This window comes from Danaus plexippus, chromosome Z (assembly GCF_018135715.1).
Source record: "Danaus plexippus chromosome Z, MEX_DaPlex, whole genome shotgun sequence".
NCBI classification, from domain to species: Eukaryota; Metazoa; Arthropoda; class Insecta; order Lepidoptera; family Nymphalidae; genus Danaus; species Danaus plexippus.
Genome location: NC_083559.1, coordinates 4,052,238 through 4,079,070, shown reverse-complemented (window position 1 = coordinate 4,079,070; position 26,833 = coordinate 4,052,238). Strand labels below are relative to the sequence as shown.

Here is a 26,833-nt window from a genome sequence, read left to right as displayed (position 1 = left end):
CAAACTGACAATTTCATTTTAGAATATTTCTATTAATAAGTGTCTGCGTGTGTGTCATTAAATAGGGTTTTGTAAATCATTAAAACGTCTTCATTTTGCATCTGATATATTAATATGCTTATTTCACAATATTGAAGTTAAATGTTACATGACACATGAGTCGCGTCTTATGTGACTTCAAATTAGCTGGAATTAAATTTTAAATTTGTTGTTTAATGTTTTTTAAATTTCGTAACGCGTTTATCATCTCTATTTGAGAATATAAGTGGTTTCATCATCTTATTTAATGATAAAAGGTTTTATATGTAGTACATAATATGGCAATATCCTTTGAAAGCCTGTCAGTCTGAAGCTGGTAACACTGAACAGGGAAGGATTGAAATCAATAGTTCTTTTTCCTACCAGACGCCGGGGAGCGAGCTGTATTTTGAAGTAAGTTTATTTGTTATCGTTATATAAATAGCTTTTGCAAGTGAAAATCACAAAGCAAGCCTAAAAAGAAAAGTGCGTTTAGTGTTGTTTTGTACTTTGTCATCATATAAACGATTAATTAAATGAATTAAGTGACTAGACTTAAATTGCGACCGATGTCACTCATTTTATTGCAAATTCTATTGCGATGATCTGCCCCTGACTAAAAATATGCCTTAGCTAATTTTATGACATAGATTCTCGGCGAAGGTGCAAAATCAAAGTAATAAAATGAGACAAAATTAATATAATAATATTTAACTAAAAGTTGAAAATCGATAAAACGCCAAGCTGTTGCGCACGCAGACGTACCACAGTTGTAGGCAATTAATTATATTTATGAATTATGTTATTATGTTTTAGAGACGACGATCGCGTAGCAGCCGCCTACGAACCGGTTGATCAGTTTTCCTAACTCGGTTCGACTACTTCTTCTAACGCAATGACCATGGACACATATGAAATTTATTTTGAAGGTAAAAATGCTGTACTTTGTAATAAATAACGAAATACCATATTTCACTGAAAACGAACGATCCTTCTGATAATGCAACGCTATAAGTTTTCTTTCTTGTTACCTGAGCCAATTTTTGTGATTTTGATTCTAGGCATCGTGCCCAACTATGCTAACAGAGAGCGTCCAAAAGGAGAAGGTGGCGTCGCATTGGTGCAAGAAAGAATAATTATTGAAGAATTTGTGTGGTCGGAGCTTCCCTGACCCGTCGGTGTCGTAAGGCTGTGAGGGCCTGGGACTACGGCGACGTAGACATATTTGACGTTTCTCTTTATCAACGATAAACAATTTCAATGTTCTCGATCATTCTGTGCTTTTTCTCGGTGTCGTTGTGTATAAGACTCCTTTAATGTGTCAGCCTCAATAACGTGCATACAATATGTGTATATTATTACCGTGTGAAGCAATCGAAGGGTCGATATAGACTTTGGTCTTGATTTCGATGAGGAAACGTTAATATTTGTCTTGACTTGAAATATCACCACTTTCGAGGGTGGAGAAAATGTTGAAATTTTGTATTGAATTCGGGAAATGATGTCGGGGAAGAAGGGGGGTCTATTGATAGACAGTATTTAAAACAAAACATACTTAAAACTTTCCAAACAAGTAGTTAAAGCTTGTAAGATTCCGATAGCTTGCTTATGTCAACACCATTTAATACAACAACGGAGCTGTTCTATTGCCATGATTCCTTTGTCTCTTTCAATTTACTTCAATTAATATTCGGTTGTAGTTTATTAAAAATTTCAAGTATTCTGTAATCTCTTCATGTTGTATTTCTAGGCTTATTTCTGTACATTCATTACTATTGTTTCGTAATCATTCACCGTTGGATGTGATGCCTTAAAATTGCTAGATTAGGAAAAGACAATATATTTAAACAAAAAAACAGATTACACTTTGCTGACAAAATTGTATTTCTCCATGAACCAAATATTGCTTAAAGAAATAACTGCGGATAGTATCTGTCAAGCTTAAATTTTTATCTATGTCGGTGTATGTTAACATTTTTAGAGAAGTATTTAAAATGTCATAGATGCTTACTAACAGGCTCAAACAGTGAATGCTAAGAAAAGATGTTCATATTTTCGCCAATATATTTACAGTCACATTTATATTTACAATTATATTTATACTTGTATTTACATTTATGTGTCGTACAGAGTTATATATTTTTTATAAATTTTTTGGTTTGTGAATACCAACAAAGAAAATCGGGAAAATTGTATGTAAATTTGTGCACATGTTAGAAACAAAAAGGCAACATCAGGTATGTGAGCGACGGGTTCGTGGTGCCTCATTTATGTACAAATATCCTCCTCCGTAATAACATTTCGTAACAAAGTAAAAACTCATTACCTCTGAGAATCAATAACTTTTTCGTATAACAGAAGCTACCTCAAACTATACAAAGTCTGAGATCCGCCTTGTCGCACGTTAAGCCGTTACCATCTACAGACACACCTTGCTCACCATAAGGAATAACGTGTAACGACGAAGAACTCACGACTTGTAAAAGTAACTCGAAACGGAAGGAATTGAAACATAATTTTGGTTAACGATGTGCCTTATATCTATGAAGTAAAAGATCGCTCATCCATTTTTATAGTGGTGCTTTGTTTCGTACGGAAAATAAATAAAATGCATTGTCACTGAATGAATTGAATTGGGTAGGTACCAAAATAATAACACGTACTTGACTGACACTCCAAATAACATCAGTGAAGGCTTTTTAGGATTGGCACGATTGTACAAGAGCATTGCACCTTTTTACACAAATAATAAATGTTGAACGGCGATAAATATGAACATAATATAATATCTAGTCCTGTTGTTGCATCTGTGACAGAATACCTTCACTATTAAATCTACAAGACATTGGTTGACCAAGTTGATTTGATTGATACATATAATTTAACATTAATAAACTCAAATTAAAAGGTTCCGATTCACGAATTGGTTTCGTTAAATACGGTGACAGATGTGTATTAGAAAGAATAGTGCTGGTGTATGTACATATGTGAAAATTTCCAACGGCATCCATTCAACTTATATTAAGAAATTGTTTTTTTCTGGTATCTTAACTATTTTATGGTCGTAATGAAGTTATTGTTCATTTGTTCTCGTATCTCATAGAAGTGAAATACAGCTTAGTGACATCTTAATCATGAAAATACATCGTTCTTACATGGTATGGTAAGTAAAATTTATAAAAAAGGACATTGTAACAACACGCGAGTGTAGAGTATCTTTGCTATCTCGGTACGAAGATATTGAGTACGAAACTTAAAAACGACCTAATAAAAGTTTTTATAAAGAATGAGGCTTCAGACGAGTAATATTTAAAAAGTAATTCTTTATACATAATTATGCATATTAGTTAACTATGTAGAACTACTAACTATCTAACTTCCTATATATCTAAGCCCACCAATGTCTGTTATTAGATACAAATTTTGCAATTCTTCTATTTCACTATAAATCTATTTAGCACTAGGTACACTTGAATGTCTTACATTTACAATATCTCACTGTTCTATTAGAAATGTTAGGTACTGTACGGAAACTTAACAAACGTTGCTTGTTTCTCGCTCGCGTATAATATAATGAGTAGCCAATAGACTAGATTACATTTAGAACATTTTATTATCTCTGTGTTATAATAAATAAAAGTAATCAATAAATGTAGAGAAATCGATCTCTTGTTTTATTATTAACCATGTAATCTAACTGCTTTATGAAGACAGATGAGAAATCTGAACCTATTTAAACAACAATCTATAACCCTTCATCCAGATGATTTCCAGTAGGTAGCCAAACTGACAATTTCATTTTAGAATATTTCTATTAATAAGTGTCTGCGTGTGTGTCATTAAATAGGGTTTTGTAAATCATTAAAACGTCTTCATTTTGCATCTGATATATTAATATGCTTATTTCACAATATTGAAGTTAAATGTTACATGACACATGAGTCGCGTCTTATGTGACTTCAAATTAGCTGGAATTAAATTTTAAATTTGTTGTTTAATGTTTTTTAAATTTCGTAACGCGTTTATCATCTCTATTTGAGAATATAAGTGGTTTCATCATCTTATTTAATGATAAAAGGTTTTATATGTAGTACATAATATGGCAATATCCTTTGAAAGCCTGTCAGTCTGAAGCTGGTAACACTGAACAGGGAAGGATTGAAATCAATAGTTCTTTTTCCTACCAGACGCCGGGGAGCGAGCTGTATTTTGAAGTAAGTTTATTTGTTATCGTTATATAAATAGCTTTTGCAAGTGAAAATCACAAAGCAAGCCTAAAAAGAAAAGTGCGTTTAGTGTTGTTTTGTACTTTGTCATCATATAAACGATTAATTAAATGAATTAAGTGACTAGACTTAAATTGCGACCGATGTCACTCATTTTATTGCAAATTCTATTGCGATGATCTGCCCCTGACTAAAAATATGCCTTAGCTAATTTTATGACATAGATTCTCGGCGAAGGTGCAAAATCAAAGTAATAAAATGAGACAAAATTAATATAATAATATTTAACTAAAAGTTGAAAATCGATAAAACGCCAAGCTGTTGCGCACGCAGACGTACCACAGTTGTAGGCAATTAATTATATTTATGAATTATGTTATTATGTTTTAGAGACGACGATCGCGTAGCAGCCGCCTACGAACCGGTTGATCAGTTTTCCTAACTCGGTTCGACTACTTCTTCTAACGCAATGACCATGGACACATATGAAATTTATTTTGAAGGTAAAAATGCTGTACTTTGTAATAAATAACGAAATACCATATTTCACTGAAAACGAACGATCCTTCTGATAATGCAACGCTATAAGTTTTCTTTCTTGTTACCTGAGCCAATTTTTGTGATTTTGATTCTAGGCATCGTGCCCAACTATGCTAACAGAGAGCGTCCAAAAGGAGAAGGTGGCGTCGCATTGGTGCAAGAAAGAATAATTATTGAAGAATTTGTGTGGTCGGAGCTTCCCTGACCCGTCGGTGTCGTAAGGCTGTGAGGGCCTGGGACTACGGCGACGTAGACATATTTGACGTTTCTCTTTATCAACGATAAACAATTTCAATGTTCTCGATCATTCTGTGCTTTTTCTCGGTGTCGTTGTGTATAAGACTCCTTTAATGTGTCAGCCTCAATAACGTGCATACAATATGTGTATATTATTACCGTGTGAAGCAATCGAAGGGTCGATATAGACTTTGGTCTTGATTTCGATGAGGAAACGTTAATATTTGTCTTGACTTGAAATATCACCACTTTCGAGGGTGGAGAAAATGTTGAAATTTTGTATTGAATTCGGGAAATGATGTCGGGGAAGAAGGGGGGTCTATTGATAGACAGTATTTAAAACAAAACATACTTAAAACTTTCCAAACAAGTAGTTAAAGCTTGTAAGATTCCGATAGCTTGCTTATGTCAACACCATTTAATACAACAACGGAGCTGTTCTATTGCCATGATTCCTTTGTCTCTTTCAATTTACTTCAATTAATATTCGGTTGTAGTTTATTAAAAATTTCAAGTATTCTGTAATCTCTTCATGTTGTATTTCTAGGCTTATTTCTGTACATTCATTACTATTGTTTCGTAATCATTCACCGTTGGATGTGATGCCTTAAAATTGCTAGATTAGGAAAAGACAATATATTTAAACAAAAAAACAGATTACACTTTGCTGACAAAATTGTATTTCTCCATGAACCAAATATTGCTTAAAGAAATAACTGCGGATAGTATCTGTCAAGCTTAAATTTTTATCTATGTCGGTGTATGTTAACATTTTTAGAGAAGTATTTAAAATGTCATAGATGCTTACTAACAGGCTCAAACAGTGAATGCTAAGAAAAGATGTTCATATTTTCGCCAATATATTTACAGTCACATTTATATTTACAATTATATTTATACTTGTATTTACATTTATGTGTCGTACAGAGTTATATATTTTTTATAAATTTTTTGGTTTGTGAATACCAACAAAGAAAATCGGGAAAATTGTATGTAAATTTGTGCACATGTTAGAAACAAAAAGGCAACATCAGGTATGTGAGCGACGGGTTCGTGGTGCCTCATTTATGTACAAATATCCTCCTCCGTAATAACATTTCGTAACAAAGTAAAAACTCATTACCTCTGAGAATCAATAACTTTTTCGTATAACAGAAGCTACCTCAAACTATACAAAGTCTGAGATCCGCCTTGTCGCACGTTAAGCCGTTACCATCTACAGACACACCTTGCTCACCATAAGGAATAACGTGTAACGACGAAGAACTCACGACTTGTAAAAGTAACTCGAAACGGAAGGAATTGAAACATAATTTTGGTTAACGATGTGCCTTATATCTATGAAGTAAAAGATCGCTCATCCATTTTTATAGTGGTGCTTTGTTTCGTACGGAAAATAAATAAAATGCATTGTCACTGAATGAATTGAATTGGGTAGGTACCAAAATAATAACACGTACTTGACTGACACTCCAAATAACATCAGTGAAGGCTTTTTAGGATTGGCACGATTGTACAAGAGCATTGCACCTTTTTACACAAATAATAAATGTTGAACGGCGATAAATATGAACATAATATAATATCTAGTCCTGTTGTTGCATCTGTGACAGAATACCTTCACTATTAAATCTACAAGACATTGGTTGACCAAGTTGATTTGATTGATACATATAATTTAACATTAATAAACTCAAATTAAAAGGTTCCGATTCACGAATTGGTTTCGTTAAATACGGTGACAGATGTGTATTAGAAAGAATAGTGCTGGTGTATGTACATATGTGAAAATTTCCAACGGCATCCATTCAACTTATATTAAGAAATTGTTTTTTTCTGGTATCTTAACTATTTTATGGTCGTAATGAAGTTATTGTTCATTTGTTCTCGTATCTCATAGAAGTGAAATACAGCTTAGTGACATCTTAATCATGAAAATACATCGTTCTTACATGGTATGGTAAGTAAAATTTATAAAAAAGGACATTGTAACAACACGCGAGTGTAGAGTATCTTTGCTATCTCGGTACGAAGATATTGAGTACGAAACTTAAAAACGACCTAATAAAAGTTTTTATAAAGAATGAGGCTTCAGACGAGTAATATTTAAAAAGTAATTCTTTATACATAATTATGCATATTAGTTAACTATGTAGAACTACTAACTATCTAACTTCCTATATATCTAAGCCCACCAATGTCTGTTATTAGATACAAATTTTGCAATTCTTCTATTTCACTATAAATCTATTTAGCACTAGGTACACTTGAATGTCTTACATTTACAATATCTCACTGTTCTATTAGAAATGTTAGGTACTGTACGGAAACTTAACAAACGTTGCTTGTTTCTCGCTCGCGTATAATATAATGAGTAGCCAATAGACTAGATTACATTTAGAACATTTTATTATCTCTGTGTTATAATAAATAAAAGTAATCAATAAATGTAGAGAAATCGATCTCTTGTTTTATTATTAACCATGTAATCTAACTGCTTTATGAAGACAGATGAGAAATCTGAACCTATTTAAACAACAATCTATAACCCTTCATCCAGATGATTTCCAGTAGGTAGCCAAACTGACAATTTCATTTTAGAATATTTCTATTAATAAGTGTCTGCGTGTGTGTCATTAAATAGGGTTTTGTAAATCATTAAAACGTCTTCATTTTGCATCTGATATATTAATATGCTTATTTCACAATATTGAAGTTAAATGTTACATGACACATGAGTCGCGTCTTATGTGACTTCAAATTAGCTGGAATTAAATTTTAAATTTGTTGTTTAATGTTTTTTAAATTTCGTAACGCGTTTATCATCTCTATTTGAGAATATAAGTGGTTTCATCATCTTATTTAATGATAAAAGGTTTTATATGTAGTACATAATATGGCAATATCCTTTGAAAGCCTGTCAGTCTGAAGCTGGTAACACTGAACAGGGAAGGATTGTAAATCAATAGTTCTTTTTCCTACCAGACGCCGGGGAGCGAGCTGTATTTTGAAGTAAGTTTATTTGTTATCGTTATATAAATAGCTTTTGCAAGTGAAAATCACAAAGCAAGCCTAAAAAGAAAAGTGCGTTTAGTGTTGTTTTGTACTTTGTCATCATATAAACGATTAATTAAATGAATTAAGTGACTAGACTTAAATTGCGACCGATGTCACTCATTTTATTGCAAATTCTATTGCGATGATCTGCCCCTGACTAAAAATATGCCTTAGCTAATTTTATGACATAGATTCTCGGCGAAGGTGCAAAATCAAAGTAATAAAATGAGACAAAATTAATATAATAATATTTAACTAAAAGTTGAAAATCGATAAAACGCCAAGCTGTTGCGCACGCAGACGTACCACAGTTGTAGGCAATTAATTATATTTATGAATTATGTTATTATGTTTTAGAGACGACGATCGCGTAGCAGCCGCCTACGAACCGGTTGATCAGTTTTCCTAACTCGGTTCGACTACTTCTTCTAACGCAATGACCATGGACACATATGAAATTTATTTTGAAGGTAAAAATGCTGTACTTTGTAATAAATAACGAAATACCATATTTCACTGAAAACGAACGATCCTTCTGATAATGCAACGCTATAAGTTTTCTTTCTTGTTACCTGAGCCAATTTTTGTGATTTTGATTCTAGGCATCGTGCCCAACTATGCTAACAGAGAGCGTCCAAAAGGAGAAGGTGGCGTCGCATTGGTGCAAGAAAGAATAATTATTGAAGAATTTGTGTGGTCGGAGCTTCCCTGACCCGTCGGTGTCGTAAGGCTGTGAGGGCCTGGGACTACGGCGACGTAGACATATTTGACGTTTCTCTTTATCAACGATAAACAATTTCAATGTTCTCGATCATTCTGTGCTTTTTCTCGGTGTCGTTGTGTATAAGACTCCTTTAATGTGTCAGCCTCAATAACGTGCATACAATATGTGTATATTATTACCGTGTGAAGCAATCGAAGGGTCGATATAGACTTTGGTCTTGATTTCGATGAGGAAACGTTAATATTTGTCTTGACTTGAAATATCACCACTTTCGAGGGTGGAGAAAATGTTGAAATTTTGTATTGAATTCGGGAAATGATGTCGGGGAAGAAGGGGGGTCTATTGATAGACAGTATTTAAAACAAAACATACTTAAAACTTTCCAAACAAGTAGTTAAAGCTTGTAAGATTCCGATAGCTTGCTTATGTCAACACCATTTAATACAACAACGGAGCTGTTCTATTGCCATGATTCCTTTGTCTCTTTCAATTTACTTCAATTAATATTCGGTTGTAGTTTATTAAAAATTTCAAGTATTCTGTAATCTCTTCATGTTGTATTTCTAGGCTTATTTCTGTACATTCATTACTATTGTTTCGTAATCATTCACCGTTGGATGTGATGCCTTAAAATTGCTAGATTAGGAAAAGACAATATATTTAAACAAAAAAACAGATTACACTTTGCTGACAAAATTGTATTTCTCCATGAACCAAATATTGCTTAAAGAAATAACTGCGGATAGTATCTGTCAAGCTTAAATTTTTATCTATGTCGGTGTATGTTAACATTTTTAGAGAAGTATTTAAAATGTCATAGATGCTTACTAACAGGCTCAAACAGTGAATGCTAAGAAAAGATGTTCATATTTTCGCCAATATATTTACAGTCACATTTATATTTACAATTATATTTATACTTGTATTTACATTTATGTGTCGTACAGAGTTATATATTTTTTATAAATTTTTTGGTTTGTGAATACCAACAAAGAAAATCGGGAAAATTGTATGTAAATTTGTGCACATGTTAGAAACAAAAAGGCAACATCAGGTATGTGAGCGACGGGTTCGTGGTGCCTCATTTATGTACAAATATCCTCCTCCGTAATAACATTTCGTAACAAAGTAAAAACTCATTACCTCTGAGAATCAATAACTTTTTCGTATAACAGAAGCTACCTCAAACTATACAAAGTCTGAGATCCGCCTTGTCGCACGTTAAGCCGTTACCATCTACAGACACACCTTGCTCACCATAAGGAATAACGTGTAACGACGAAGAACTCACGACTTGTAAAAGTAACTCGAAACGGAAGGAATTGAAACATAATTTTGGTTAACGATGTGCCTTATATCTATGAAGTAAAAGATCGCTCATCCATTTTTATAGTGGTGCTTTGTTTCGTACGGAAAATAAATAAAATGCATTGTCACTGAATGAATTGAATTGGGTAGGTACCAAAATAATAACACGTACTTGACTGACACTCCAAATAACATCAGTGAAGGCTTTTTAGGATTGGCACGATTGTACAAGAGCATTGCACCTTTTTACACAAATAATAAATGTTGAACGGCGATAAATATGAACATAATATAATATCTAGTCCTGTTGTTGCATCTGTGACAGAATACCTTCACTATTAAATCTACAAGACATTGGTTGACCAAGTTGATTTGATTGATACATATAATTTAACATTAATAAACTCAAATTAAAAGGTTCCGATTCACGAATTGGTTTCGTTAAATACGGTGACAGATGTGTATTAGAAAGAATAGTGCTGGTGTATGTACATATGTGAAAATTTCCAACGGCATCCATTCAACTTATATTAAGAAATTGTTTTTTTCTGGTATCTTAACTATTTTATGGTCGTAATGAAGTTATTGTTCATTTGTTCTCGTATCTCATAGAAGTGAAATACAGCTTAGTGACATCTTAATCATGAAAATACATCGTTCTTACATGGTATGGTAAGTAAAATTTATAAAAAAGGACATTGTAACAACACGCGAGTGTAGAGTATCTTTGCTATCTCGGTACGAAGATATTGAGTACGAAACTTAAAAACGACCTAATAAAAGTTTTTATAAAGAATGAGGCTTCAGACGAGTAATATTTAAAAAGTAATTCTTTATACATAATTATGCATATTAGTTAACTATGTAGAACTACTAACTATCTAACTTCCTATATATCTAAGCCCACCAATGTCTGTTATTAGATACAAATTTTGCAATTCTTCTATTTCACTATAAATCTATTTAGCACTAGGTACACTTGAATGTCTTACATTTACAATATCTCACTGTTCTATTAGAAATGTTAGGTACTGTACGGAAACTTAACAAACGTTGCTTGTTTCTCGCTCGCGTATAATATAATGAGTAGCCAATAGACTAGATTACATTTAGAACATTTTATTATCTCTGTGTTATAATAAATAAAAGTAATCAATAAATGTAGAGAAATCGATCTCTTGTTTTATTATTAACCATGTAATCTAACTGCTTTATGAAGACAGATGAGAAATCTGAACCTATTTAAACAACAATCTATAACCCTTCATCCAGATGATTTCCAGTAGGTAGCCAAACTGACAATTTCATTTTAGAATATTTCTATTAATAAGTGTCTGCGTGTGTGTCATTAAATAGGGTTTTGTAAATCATTAAAACGTCTTCATTTTGCATCTGATATATTAATATGCTTATTTCACAATATTGAAGTTAAATGTTACATGACACATGAGTCGCGTCTTATGTGACTTCAAATTAGCTGGAATTAAATTTTAAATTTGTTGTTTAATGTTTTTTAAATTTCGTAACGCGTTTATCATCTCTATTTGAGAATATAAGTGGTTTCATCATCTTATTTAATGATAAAAGGTTTTATATGTAGTACATAATATGGCAATATCCTTTGAAAGCCTGTCAGTCTGAAGCTGGTAACACTGAACAGGGAAGGATTGTAAATCAATAGTTCTTTTTCCTACCAGACGCCGGGGAGCGAGCTGTATTTTGAAGTAAGTTTATTTGTTATCGTTATATAAATAGCTTTTGCAAGTGAAAATCACAAAGCAAGCCTAAAAAGAAAAGTGCGTTTAGTGTTGTTTTGTACTTTGTCATCATATAAACGATTAATTAAATGAATTAAGTGACTAGACTTAAATTGCGACCGATGTCACTCATTTTATTGCAAATTCTATTGCGATGATCTGCCCCTGACTAAAAATATGCCTTAGCTAATTTTATGACATAGATTCTCGGCGAAGGTGCAAAATCAAAGTAATAAAATGAGACAAAATTAATATAATAATATTTAACTAAAAGTTGAAAATCGATAAAACGCCAAGCTGTTGCGCACGCAGACGTACCACAGTTGTAGGCAATTAATTATATTTATGAATTATGTTATTATGTTTTAGAGACGACGATCGCGTAGCAGCCGCCTACGAACCGGTTGATCAGTTTTCCTAACTCGGTTCGACTACTTCTTCTAACGCAATGACCATGGACACATATGAAATTTATTTTGAAGGTAAAAATGCTGTACTTTGTAATAAATAACGAAATACCATATTTCACTGAAAACGAACGATCCTTCTGATAATGCAACGCTATAAGTTTTCTTTCTTGTTACCTGAGCCAATTTTTGTGATTTTGATTCTAGGCATCGTGCCCAACTATGCTAACAGAGAGCGTCCAAAAGGAGAAGGTGGCGTCGCATTGGTGCAAGAAAGAATAATTATTGAAGAATTTGTGTGGTCGGAGCTTCCCTGACCCGTCGGTGTCGTAAGGCTGTGAGGGCCTGGGACTACGGCGACGTAGACATATTTGACGTTTCTCTTTATCAACGATAAACAATTTCAATGTTCTCGATCATTCTGTGCTTTTTCTCGGTGTCGTTGTGTATAAGACTCCTTTAATGTGTCAGCCTCAATAACGTGCATACAATATGTGTATATTATTACCGTGTGAAGCAATCGAAGGGTCGATATAGACTTTGGTCTTGATTTCGATGAGGAAACGTTAATATTTGTCTTGACTTGAAATATCACCACTTTCGAGGGTGGAGAAAATGTTGAAATTTTGTATTGAATTCGGGAAATGATGTCGGGGAAGAAGGGGGGTCTATTGATAGACAGTATTTAAAACAAAACATACTTAAAACTTTCCAAACAAGTAGTTAAAGCTTGTAAGATTCCGATAGCTTGCTTATGTCAACACCATTTAATACAACAACGGAGCTGTTCTATTGCCATGATTCCTTTGTCTCTTTCAATTTACTTCAATTAATATTCGGTTGTAGTTTATTAAAAATTTCAAGTATTCTGTAATCTCTTCATGTTGTATTTCTAGGCTTATTTCTGTACATTCATTACTATTGTTTCGTAATCATTCACCGTTGGATGTGATGCCTTAAAATTGCTAGATTAGGAAAAGACAATATATTTAAACAAAAAAACAGATTACACTTTGCTGACAAAATTGTATTTCTCCATGAACCAAATATTGCTTAAAGAAATAACTGCGGATAGTATCTGTCAAGCTTAAATTTTTATCTATGTCGGTGTATGTTAACATTTTTAGAGAAGTATTTAAAATGTCATAGATGCTTACTAACAGGCTCAAACAGTGAATGCTAAGAAAAGATGTTCATATTTTCGCCAATATATTTACAGTCACATTTATATTTACAATTATATTTATACTTGTATTTACATTTATGTGTCGTACAGAGTTATATATTTTTTATAAATTTTTTGGTTTGTGAATACCAACAAAGAAAATCGGGAAAATTGTATGTAAATTTGTGCACATGTTAGAAACAAAAAGGCAACATCAGGTATGTGAGCGACGGGTTCGTGGTGCCTCATTTATGTACAAATATCCTCCTCCGTAATAACATTTCGTAACAAAGTAAAAACTCATTACCTCTGAGAATCAATAACTTTTTCGTATAACAGAAGCTACCTCAAACTATACAAAGTCTGAGATCCGCCTTGTCGCACGTTAAGCCGTTACCATCTACAGACACACCTTGCTCACCATAAGGAATAACGTGTAACGACGAAGAACTCACGACTTGTAAAAGTAACTCGAAACGGAAGGAATTGAAACATAATTTTGGTTAACGATGTGCCTTATATCTATGAAGTAAAAGATCGCTCATCCATTTTTATAGTGGTGCTTTGTTTCGTACGGAAAATAAATAAAATGCATTGTCACTGAATGAATTGAATTGGGTAGGTACCAAAATAATAACACGTACTTGACTGACACTCCAAATAACATCAGTGAAGGCTTTTTAGGATTGGCACGATTGTACAAGAGCATTGCACCTTTTTACACAAATAATAAATGTTGAACGGCGATAAATATGAACATAATATAATATCTAGTCCTGTTGTTGCATCTGTGACAGAATACCTTCACTATTAAATCTACAAGACATTGGTTGACCAAGTTGATTTGATTGATACATATAATTTAACATTAATAAACTCAAATTAAAAGGTTCCGATTCACGAATTGGTTTCGTTAAATACGGTGACAGATGTGTATTAGAAAGAATAGTGCTGGTGTATGTACATATGTGAAAATTTCCAACGGCATCCATTCAACTTATATTAAGAAATTGTTTTTTTCTGGTATCTTAACTATTTTATGGTCGTAATGAAGTTATTGTTCATTTGTTCTCGTATCTCATAGAAGTGAAATACAGCTTAGTGACATCTTAATCATGAAAATACATCGTTCTTACATGGTATGGTAAGTAAAATTTATAAAAAAGGACATTGTAACAACACGCGAGTGTAGAGTATCTTTGCTATCTCGGTACGAAGATATTGAGTACGAAACTTAAAAACGACCTAATAAAAGTTTTTATAAAGAATGAGGCTTCAGACGAGTAATATTTAAAAAGTAATTCTTTATACATAATTATGCATATTAGTTAACTATGTAGAACTACTAACTATCTAACTTCCTATATATCTAAGCCCACCAATGTCTGTTATTAGATACAAATTTTGCAATTCTTCTATTTCACTATAAATCTATTTAGCACTAGGTACACTTGAATGTCTTACATTTACAATATCTCACTGTTCTATTAGAAATGTTAGGTACTGTACGGAAACTTAACAAACGTTGCTTGTTTCTCGCTCGCGTATAATATAATGAGTAGCCAATAGACTAGATTACATTTAGAACATTTTATTATCTCTGTGTTATAATAAATAAAAGTAATCAATAAATGTAGAGAAATCGATCTCTTGTTTTATTATTAACCATGTAATCTAACTGCTTTATGAAGACAGATGAGAAATCTGAACCTATTTAAACAACAATCTATAACCCTTCATCCAGATGATTTCCAGTAGGTAGCCAAACTGACAATTTCATTTTAGAATATTTCTATTAATAAGTGTCTGCGTGTGTGTCATTAAATAGGGTTTTGTAAATCATTAAAACGTCTTCATTTTGCATCTGATATATTAATATGCTTATTTCACAATATTGAAGTTAAATGTTACATGACACATGAGTCGCGTCTTATGTGACTTCAAATTAGCTGGAATTAAATTTTAAATTTGTTGTTTAATGTTTTTTAAATTTCGTAACGCGTTTATCATCTCTATTTGAGAATATAAGTGGTTTCATCATCTTATTTAATGATAAAAGGTTTTATATGTAGTACATAATATGGCAATATCCTTTGAAAGCCTGTCAGTCTGAAGCTGGTAACACTGAACAGGGAAGGATTGTAAATCAATAGTTCTTTTTCCTACCAGACGCCGGGGAGCGAGCTGTATTTTGAAGTAAGTTTATTTGTTATCGTTATATAAATAGCTTTTGCAAGTGAAAATCACAAAGCAAGCCTAAAAAGAAAAGTGCGTTTAGTGTTGTTTTGTACTTTGTCATCATATAAACGATTAATTAAATGAATTAAGTGACTAGACTTAAATTGCGACCGATGTCACTCATTTTATTGCAAATTCTATTGCGATGATCTGCCCCTGACTAAAAATATGCCTTAGCTAATTTTATGACATAGATTCTCGGCGAAGGTGCAAAATCAAAGTAATAAAATGAGACAAAATTAATATAATAATATTTAACTAAAAGTTGAAAATCGATAAAACGCCAAGCTGTTGCGCACGCAGACGTACCACAGTTGTAGGCAATTAATTATATTTATGAATTATGTTATTATGTTTTAGAGACGACGATCGCGTAGCAGCCGCCTACGAACCGGTTGATCAGTTTTCCTAACTCGGTTCGACTACTTCTTCTAACGCAATGACCATGGACACATATGAAATTTATTTTGAAGGTAAAAATGCTGTACTTTGTAATAAATAACGAAATACCATATTTCACTGAAAACGAACGATCCTTCTGATAATGCAACGCTATAAGTTTTCTTTCTTGTTACCTGAGCCAATTTTTGTGATTTTGATTCTAGGCATCGTGCCCAACTATGCTAACAGAGAGCGTCCAAAAGGAGAAGGTGGCGTCGCATTGGTGCAAGAAAGAATAATTATTGAAGAATTTGTGTGGTCGGAGCTTCCCTGACCCGTCGGTGTCGTAAGGCTGTGAGGGCCTGGGACTACGGCGACGTAGACATATTTGACGTTTCTCTTTATCAACGATAAACAATTTCAATGTTCTCGATCATTCTGTGCTTTTTCTCGGTGTCGTTGTGTATAAGACTCCTTTAATGTGTCAGCCTCAATAACGTGCATACAATATGTGTATATTATTACCGTGTGAAGCAATCGAAGGGTCGATATAGACTTTGGTCTTGATTTCGATGAGGAAACGTTAATATTTGTCTTGACTTGAAATATCACCACTTTCGAGGGTGGAGAAAATGTTGAAATTTTGTATTGAATTCGGGAAATGATGTCGGGGAAGAAGGGGGGTCTATTGATAGACAGTATTTAAAACAAAACATACTTAAAACTTTCCAAACAAGTAGTTAAAGCTTGTAAGATTCCGATAGCTTGCTTATGTCAACACCATTTAATACAACAACGGAGCTGTTCTATTGCCATGATTCCTTTGTCTCTTTCAATTTACTTCAATTAATATTCGGTTGTAGTTTATTAAAAATTTCAAGTATTCTGTAATCTCTTCATGTTGTATTTCTAGGCTTATTTCTGTACATTCATTACTATTGTTTCGTAATCATTCACCGTTGGATGTGATGCCTTAAAATTGCTAGATTAGGAAAAGACAATATATTTAAACAAAAAAACAGATTACACTTTGCTGACAAAATTGTATTTCTCCATGAACCAAATATTGCTTAAAGAAATAACTGCGGATAGTATCTGTCAAGCTTAAATTTTTATCTATGTCGGTGTATGTTAACATTTTTAGAGAAGTATTTAAAATGTCATAGATGCTTACTAACAGGCTCAAACAGTGAATGCTAAGAAAAGATGTTCATATTTTCGCCAATATATTTACAGTCACATTTATATTTACAATTATATTTATACTTGTATTTACATTTATGTGTCGTACAGAGTTATATATTTTTTATAAATTTTTTGGTTTGTGAATACCAACAAAGAAAATCGGGAAAATTGTATGTAAATTTGTGCACATGTTAGAAACAAAAAGGCAACATCAGGTATGTGAGCGACGGGTTCGTGGTGCCTCATTTATGTACAAATATCCTCCTCCGTAATAACATTTCGTAACAAAGTAAAAACTCATTACCTCTGAGAATCAATAACTTTTTCGTATAACAGAAGCTACCTCAAACTATACAAAGTCTGAGATCCGCCTTGTCGCACGTTAAGCCGTTACCATCTACAGACACACCTTGCTCACCATAAGGAATAACGTGTAACGACGAAGAACTCACGACTTGTAAAAGTAACTCGAAACGGAAGGAATTGAAACATAATTTTGGTTAACGATGTGCCTTATATCTATGAAGTAAAAGATCGCTCATCCATTTTTATAGTGGTGCTTTGTTTCGTACGGAAAATAAATAAAATGCATTGTCACTGAATGAATTGAATTGGGTAGGTACCAAAATAATAACACGTACTTGACTGACACTCCAAATAACATCAGTGAAGGCTTTTTAGGATTGGCACGATTGTACAAGAGCATTGCACCTTTTTACACAAATAATAAATGTTGAACGGCGATAAATATGAACATAATATAATATCTAGTCCTGTTGTTGCATCTGTGACAGAATACCTTCACTATTAAATCTACAAGACATTGGTTGACCAAGTTGATTTGATTGATACATATAATTTAACATTAATAAACTCAAATTAAAAGGTTCCGATTCACGAATTGGTTTCGTTAAATACGGTGACAGATGTGTATTAGAAAGAATAGTGCTGGTGTATGTACATATGTGAAAATTTCCAACGGCATCCATTCAACTTATATTAAGAAATTGTTTTTTTCTGGTATCTTAACTATTTTATGGTCGTAATGAAGTTATTGTTCATTTGTTCTCGTATCTCATAGAAGTGAAATACAGCTTAGTGACATCTTAATCATGAAAATACATCGTTCTTACATGGTATGGTAAGTAAAATTTATAAAAAAGGACATTGTAACAACACGCGAGTGTAGAGTATCTTTGCTATCTCGGTACGAAGATATTGAGTACGAAACTTAAAAACGACCTAATAAAAGTTTTTATAAAGAATGAGGCTTCAGACGAGTAATATTTAAAAAGTAATTCTTTATACATAATTATGCATATTAGTTAACTATGTAGAACTACTAACTATCTAACTTCCTATATATCTAAGCCCACCAATGTCTGTTATTAGATACAAATTTTGCAATTCTTCTATTTCACTATAAATCTATTTAGCACTAGGTACACTTGAATGTCTTACATTTACAATATCTCACTGTTCTATTAGAAATGTTAGGTACTGTACGGAAACTTAACAAACGTTGCTTGTTTCTCGCTCGCGTATAATATAATGAGTAGCCAATAGACTAGATTACATTTAGAACATTTTATTATCTCTGTGTTATAATAAATAAAAGTAATCAATAAATGTAGAGAAATCGATCTCTTGTTTTATTATTAACCATGTAATCTAACTGCTTTATGAAGACAGATGAGAAATCTGAACCTATTTAAACAACAATCTATAACCCTTCATCCAGATGATTTCCAGTAGGTAGCCAAACTGACAATTTCATTTTAGAATATTTCTATTAATAAGTGTCTGCGTGTGTGTCATTAAATAGGGTTTTGTAAATCATTAAAACGTCTTCATTTTGCATCTGATATATTAATATGCTTATTTCACAATATTGAAGTTAAATGTTACATGACACATGAGTCGCGTCTTATGTGACTTCAAATTAGCTGGAATTAAATTTTAAATTTGTTGTTTAATGTTTTTTAAATTTCGTAACGCGTTTATCATCTCTATTTGAGAATATAAGTGGTTTCATCATCTTATTTAATGATAAAAGGTTTTATATGTAGTACATAATATGGCAATATCCTTTGAAAGCCTGTCAGTCTGAAGCTGGTAACACTGAACAGGGAAGGATTGAAATCAATAGTTCTTTTTCCTACCAGACGCCGGGGAGCGAGCTGTATTTTGAAGTAAGTTTATTTGTTATCGTTATATAAATAGCTTTTGCAAGTGAAAATCACAAAGCAAGCCTAAAAAGAAAAGTGCGTTTAGTGTTGTTTTGTACTTTGTCATCATATAAACGATTAATTAAATGAATTAAGTGACTAGACTTAAATTGCGACCGATGTCACTCATTTTATTGCAAATTCTATTGCGATGATCTGCCCCTGACTAAAAATATGCCTTAGCTAATTTTATGACATAGATTCTCGGCGAAGGTGCAAAATCAAAGTAATAAAATGAGACAAAATTAATATAATAATATTTAACTAAAAGTTGAAAATCGATAAAACGCCAAGCTGTTGCGCACGCAGACGTACCACAGTTGTAGGCAATTAATTATATTTATGAATTATGTTATTATGTTTTAGAGACGACGATCGCGTAGCAGCCGCCTACGAACCGGTTGATCAGTTTTCCTAACTCGGTTCGACTACTTCTTCTAACGCAATGACCATGGACACATATGAAATTTATTTTGAAGGTAAAAATGCTGTACTTTGTAATAAATAACGAAATACCATATTTCACTGAAAACGAACGATCCTTCTGATAATGCAACGCTATAAGTTTTCTTTCTTGTTACCTGAGCCAATTTTTGTGATTTTGATTCTAGGCATCGTGCCCAACTATGCTAACAGAGAGCGTCCAAAAGGAGAAGGTGGCGTCGCATTGGTGCAAGAAAGAATAATTATTGAAGAATTTGTGTGGTCGGAGCTTCCCTGACCCGTCGGTGTCGTAAGGCTGTGAGGGCCTGGGACTACGGCGACGTAGACATATTTGACGTTTCTCTTTATCAACGATAAACAATTTCAATGTTCTCGATCATTCTGTGCTTTTTCTCGGTGTCGTTGTGTATAAGACTCCTTTAATGTGTCAGCCTCAATAACGTGCATACAATATGTGTATATTATTACCGTGTGAAGCAATCGAAGGGTCGATATAGACTTTGGTCTTGATTTCGATGAGGAAACGTTAATATTTGTCTTGACTTGAAATATCACCACTTTCGAGGGTGGAGAAAATGTTGAAATTTTGTATTGAATTCGGGAAATGATGTCGGGGAAGAAGGGGGGTCTATTGATAGACAGTATTTAAAACAAAACATACTTAAAACTTTCCAAACAAGTAGTTAAAGCTTGTAAGATTCCGATAGCTTGCTTATGTCAACACCATTTAATACAACAACGGAGCTGTTCTATTGCCATGATTCCTTTGTCTCTTTCAATTTACTTCAATTAATATTCGGTTGTAGTTTATTAAAAATTTCAAGTATTCTGTAATCTCTTCATGTTGTATTTCTAGGCTTATTTCTGTACATTCATTACTATTGTTTCGTAATCATTCACCGTTGGATGTGATGCCTTAAAATTGCTAGATTAGGAAAAGACAATATATTTAAACAAAAAAACAGATTACACTTTGCTGACAAAATTGTATTTCTCCATGAACCAAATATTGCTAAAGAAATAACTGCGGATAGTATCTGTCAAGCTTAAATTTTTATCTATGTCGGTGTATGTTAACATTTTTAGAGAAGTATTTAAAATGTCATAGATGCTTACTAACAGGCTCAAACAGTGAATGCTAAGAAAAGATGTTCATATTTTCGCCAATATATTTACAGTCACATTTATATTTACAATTATATTTATACTTGTATTTACATTTATGTGTCGTACAGAGTTATATATTTTTTATAAATTTTTTGGTTTGTGAATACCAACAAAGAAAATCGGGAAAATTGTATGTAAATTTGTGCACATGTTAGAAACAAAAAGGCAACATCAGGTATGTGAGCGACGGGTTCGTGGTGCCTCATTTATGTACAAATATCCTCCTCCGTAATAACATTTCGTAACAAAGTAAAAACTCATTACCTCTGAGAATCAATAACTTTTTCGTATAACAGAAGCTACCTCAAACTATACAAAGTCTGAGATCCGCCTTGTCGCACGTTAAGCCGTTACCATCTACAGACACACCTTGCTCACCATAAGGAATAACGTGTAACGACGAAGAACTCACGACTTGTAAAAGTAACTCGAAACGGAAGGAATTGAAACATAATTTTGGTTAACGATGTGCCTTATATCTATGAAGTAAAAGATCGCTCATCCATTTTTATAGTGGTGCTTTGTTTCGTACGGAAAATAAATAAAATGCATTGTCACTGAATGAATTGAATTGGGTAGGTACCAAAATAATAACACGTACTTGACTGACACTCCAAATAACATCAGTGAAGGCTTTTTAGGATTGGCACGATTGTACAAGAGCATTGCACCTTTTTACACAAATAATAAATGTTGAACGGCGATAAATATGAACATAATATAATATCTAGTCCTGTTGTTGCATCTGTGACAGAATACCTTCACTATTAAATCTACAAGACATTGGTTGACCAAGTTGATTTGATTGATACATATAATTTAACATTAATAAACTCAAATTAAAAGGTTCCGATTCACGAATTGGTTTCGTTAAATACGGTGACAGATGTGTATTAGAAAGAATAGTGCTGGTGTATGTACATATGTGAAAATTTCCAACGGCATCCATTCAACTTATATTAAGAAATTGTTTTTTTCTGGTATCTTAACTATTTTATGGTCGTAATGAAGTTATTGTTCATTTGTTCTCGTATCTCATAGAAGTGAAATACAGCTTAGTGACATCTTAATCATGAAAATACATCGTTCTTACATGGTATGGTAAGTAAAATTTATAAAAAAGGACATTGTAACAACACGCGAGTGTAGAGTATCTTTGCTATCTCGGTACGAAGATATTGAGTACGAAACTTAAAAACGACCTAATAAAAGTTTTTATAAAGAATGAGGCTTCAGACGAGTAATATTTAAAAAGTAATTCTTTATACATAATTATGCATATTAGTTAACTATGTAGAACTACTAACTATCTAACTTCCTATATATCTAAGCCCACCAATGTCTGTTATTAGATACAAATTTTGCAATTCTTCTATTTCACTATAAATCTATTTAGCACTAGGTACACTTGAATGTCTTACATTTACAATATCTCACTGTTCTATTAGAAATGTTAGGTACTGTACGGAAACTTAACAAACGTTGCTTGTTTCTCGCTCGCGTATAATATAATGAGTAGCCAATAGACTAGATTACATTTAGAACATTTTATTATCTCTGTGTTATAATAAATAAAAGTAATCAATAAATGTAGAGAAATCGATCTCTTGTTTTATTATTAACCATGTAATCTAACTGCTTTATGAAGACAGATGAGAAATCTGAACCTATTTAAACAACAATCTATAACCCTTCATCCAGATGATTTCCAGTAGGTAGCCAAACTGACAATTTCATTTTAGAATATTTCTATTAATAAGTGTCTGCGTGTGTGTCATTAAATAGGGTTTTGTAAATCATTAAAACGTCTTCATTTTGCATCTGATATATTAATATGCTTATTTCACAATATTGAAGTTAAATGTTACATGACACATGAGTCGCGTCTTATGTGACTTCAAATTAGCTGGAATTAAATTTTAAATTTGTTGTTTAATGTTTTTTAAATTTCGTAACGCGTTTATCATCTCTATTTGAGAATATAAGTGGTTTCATCATCTTATTTAATGATAAAAGGTTTTATATGTAGTACATAATATGGCAATATCCTTTGAAAGCCTGTCAGTCTGAAGCTGGTAACACTGAACAGGGAAGGATTGAAATCAATAGTTCTTTTTCCTACCAGACGCCGGGGAGCGAGCTGTATTTTGAAGTAAGTTTATTTGTTATCGTTATATAAATAGCTTTTGCAAGTGAAAATCACAAAGCAAGCCTAAAAAGAAAAGTGCGTTTAGTGTTGTTTTGTACTTTGTCATCATATAAACGATTAATTAAATGAATTAAGTGACTAGACTTAAATTGCGACCGATGTCACTCATTTTATTGCAAATTCTATTGCGATGATCTGCCCCTGACTAAAAATATGCCTTAGCTAATTTTATGACATAGATTCTCGGCGAAGGTGCAAAATCAAAGTAATAAAATGAGACAAAATTAATATAATAATATTTAACTAAAAGTTGAAAATCGATAAAACGCCAAGCTGTTGCGCACGCAGACGTACCACAGTTGTAGGCAATTAATTATATTTATGAATTATGTTATTATGTTTTAGAGACGACGATCGCGTAGCAGCCGCCTACGAACCGGTTGATCAGTTTTCCTAACTCGGTTCGACTACTTCTTCTAACGCAATGACCATGGACACATATGAAATTTATTTTGAAGGTAAAAATGCTGTACTTTGTAATAAATAACGAAATACCATATTTCACTGAAAACGAACGATCCTTCTGATAATGCAACGCTATAAGTTTTCTTTCTTGTTACCTGAGCCAATTTTTGTGATTTTGATTCTAGGCATCGTGCCCAACTATGCTAACAGAGAGCGTCCAAAAGGAGAAGGTGGCGTCGCATTGGTGCAAGAAAGAATAATTATTGAAGAATTTGTGTGGTCGGAGCTTCCCTGACCCGTCGGTGTCGTAAGGCTGTGAGGGCCTGGGACTACGGCGACGTAGACATATTTGACGTTTCTCTTTATCAACGATAAACAATTTCAATGTTCTCGATCATTCTGTGCTTTTTCTCGGTGTCGTTGTGTATAAGACTCCTTTAATGTGTCAGCCTCAATAACGTGCATACAATATGTGTATATTATTACCGTGTGAAGCAATCGAAGGGTCGATATAGACTTTGGTCTTGATTTCGATGAGGAAACGTTAATATTTGTCTTGACTTGAAATATCACCACTTTCGAGGGTGGAGAAAATGTTGAAATTTTGTATTGAATTCGGGAAATGATGTCGGGGAAGAAGGGGGGTCTATTGATAGACAGTATTTAAAACAAAACATACTTAAAACTTTCCAAACAAGTAGTTAAAGCTTGTAAGATTCCGATAGCTTGCTTATGTCAACACCATTTAATACAACAACGGAGCTGTTCTATTGCCATGATTCCTTTGTCTCTTTCAATTTACTTCAATTAATATTCGGTTGTAGTTTATTAAAAATTTCAAGTATTCTGTAATCTCTTCATGTTGTATTTCTAGGCTTATTTCTGTACATTCATTACTATTGTTTCGTAATCATTCACCGTTGGATGTGATGCCTTAAAATTGCTAGATTAGGAAAAGACAATATATTTAAACAAAAAAACAGATTACACTTTGCTGACAAAATTGTATTTCTCCATGAACCAAATATTGCTAAAGAAATAACTGCGGATAGTATCTGTCAAGCTTAAATTTTTATCTATGTCGGTGTATGTTAACATTTTTAGAGAAGTATTTAAAATGTCATAGATGCTTACTAACAGGCTCAAACAGTGAATGCTAAGAAAAGATGTTCATATTTTCGCCAATATATTTACAGTCACATTTATATTTACAATTATATTTATACTTGTATTTACATTTATGTGTCGTACAGAGTTATATATTTTTTATAAATTTTTTGGTTTGTGAATACCAACAAAGAAAATCGGGAAAATTGTATGTAAATTTGTGCACATGTTAGAAACAAAAAGGCAACATCAGGTATGTGAGCGACGGGTTCGTGGTGCCTCATTTATGTACAAATATCCTCCTCCGTAATAACATTTCGTAACAAAGTAAAAACTCATTACCTCTGAGAATCAATAACTTTTTCGTATAACAGAAGCTACCTCAAACTATACAAAGTCTGAGATCCGCCTTGTCGCACGTTAAGCCGTTACCATCTACAGACACACCTTGCTCACCATAAGGAATAACGTGTAACGACGAAGAACTCACGACTTGTAAAAGTAACTCGAAACGGAAGGAATTGAAACATAATTTTGGTTAACGATGTGCCTTATATCTATGAAGTAAAAGATCGCTCATCCATTTTTATAGTGGTGCTTTGTTTCGTACGGAAAATAAATAAAATGCATTGTCACTGAATGAATTGAATTGGGTAGGTACCAAAATAATAACACGTACTTGACTGACACTCCAAATAACATCAGTGAAGGCTTTTTAGGATTGGCACGATTGTACAAGAGCATTGCACCTTTTTACACAAATAATAAATGTTGAACGGCGATAAATATGAACATAATATAATATCTAGTCCTGTTGTTGCATCTGTGACAGAATACCTTCACTATTAAATCTACAAGACATTGGTTGACCAAGTTGATTTGATTGATACATATAATTTAACATTAATAAACTCAAATTAAAAGGTTCCGATTCACGAATTGGTTTCGTTAAATACGGTGACAGATGTGTATTAGAAAGAATAGTGCTGGTGTATGTACATATGTGAAAATTTCCAACGGCATCCATTCAACTTATATTAAGAAATTGTTTTTTTCTGGTATCTTAACTATTTTATGGTCGTAATGAAGTTATTGTTCATTTGTTCTCGTATCTCATAGAAGTGAAATACAGCTTAGTGACATCTTAATCATGAAAATACATCGTTCTTACATGGTATGGTAAGTAAAATTTATAAAAAAGGACATTGTAACAACACGCGAGTGTAGAGTATCTTTGCTATCTCGGTACGAAGATATTGAGTACGAAACTTAAAAACGACCTAATAAAAGTTTTTATAAAGAATGAGGCTTCAGACGAGTAATATTTAAAAAGTAATTCTTTATACATAATTATGCATATTAGTTAACTATGTAGAACTACTAACTATCTAACTTCCTATATATCTAAGCCCACCAATGTCTGTTATTAGATACAAATTTTGCAATTCTTCTATTTCACTATAAATCTATTTAGCACTAGGTACACTTGAATGTCTTACATTTACAATATCTCACTGTTCTATTAGAAATGTTAGGTACTGTACGGAAACTTAACAAACGTTGCTTGTTTCTCGCTCGCGTATAATATAATGAGTAGCCAATAGACTAGATTACATTTAGAACATTTTATTATCTCTGTGTTATAATAAATAAAAGTAATCAATAAATGTAGAGAAATCGATCTCTTGTTTTATTATTAACCATGTAATCTAACTGCTTTATGAAGACAGATGAGAAATCTGAACCTATTTAAACAACAATCTATAACCCTTCATCCAGATGATTTCCAGTAGGTAGCCAAACTGACAATTTCATTTTAGAATATTTCTATTAATAAGTGTCTGCGTGTGTGTCATTAAATAGGGTTTTGTAAATCATTAAAACGTCTTCATTTTGCATCTGATATATTAATATGCTTATTTCACAATATTGAAGTTAAATGTTACATGACACATGAGTCGCGTCTTATGTGACTTCAAATTAGCTGGAATTAAATTTTAAATTTGTTGTTTAATGTTTTTTAAATTTCG

At 32.7% G+C, this 26,833-nt stretch overlaps 7 long non-coding RNA genes across 7 annotated transcripts; all 7 read left to right on the top strand.

Moving 5' to 3' along the window:
- Window positions 1-379: 379 nt before the first annotated feature.
- Window positions 380-3,683, top strand: LOC133319947 (uncharacterized). The gene is made up of 3 exons (XR_009753409.1): window positions 380-432; window positions 835-947; window positions 1,080-3,683. It is a non-coding gene; the product is annotated as an uncharacterized LOC133319947 (long non-coding RNA).
- A 496-nt stretch (window positions 3,684-4,179) lies between these two features.
- On the top strand, window positions 4,180-7,483 carry LOC133319946 (uncharacterized). The gene is made up of 3 exons (XR_009753408.1): window positions 4,180-4,232; window positions 4,635-4,747; window positions 4,880-7,483. It is a non-coding gene; the product is annotated as an uncharacterized LOC133319946 (long non-coding RNA).
- A 485-nt stretch (window positions 7,484-7,968) lies between these two features.
- LOC133319943 (uncharacterized) lies at window positions 7,969-11,284 on the top strand. Its single transcript, XR_009753405.1, has 3 exons — window positions 7,969-8,033; window positions 8,436-8,548; window positions 8,681-11,284. It is a non-coding gene; the product is annotated as an uncharacterized LOC133319943 (long non-coding RNA).
- Window positions 11,285-11,769: 485 nt separating this feature from the next.
- On the top strand, window positions 11,770-15,085 carry LOC133319944 (uncharacterized). The gene is made up of 3 exons (XR_009753406.1): window positions 11,770-11,834; window positions 12,237-12,349; window positions 12,482-15,085. It is a non-coding gene; the product is annotated as an uncharacterized LOC133319944 (long non-coding RNA).
- A 485-nt stretch (window positions 15,086-15,570) lies between these two features.
- On the top strand, window positions 15,571-18,886 carry LOC133319945 (uncharacterized). Its single transcript, XR_009753407.1, has 3 exons — window positions 15,571-15,635; window positions 16,038-16,150; window positions 16,283-18,886. It is a non-coding gene; the product is annotated as an uncharacterized LOC133319945 (long non-coding RNA).
- Window positions 18,887-19,382: 496 nt separating this feature from the next.
- On the top strand, window positions 19,383-20,753 carry LOC133319942 (uncharacterized). Its single transcript, XR_009753404.1, has 3 exons — window positions 19,383-19,435; window positions 19,838-19,950; window positions 20,083-20,753. It is a non-coding gene; the product is annotated as an uncharacterized LOC133319942 (long non-coding RNA).
- A 2,428-nt stretch (window positions 20,754-23,181) lies between these two features.
- On the top strand, window positions 23,182-24,552 carry LOC133319941 (uncharacterized). Its single transcript, XR_009753403.1, has 3 exons — window positions 23,182-23,234; window positions 23,637-23,749; window positions 23,882-24,552. It is a non-coding gene; the product is annotated as an uncharacterized LOC133319941 (long non-coding RNA).
- The last annotated feature ends 2,281 nt before the right edge of the window (window positions 24,553-26,833 follow it).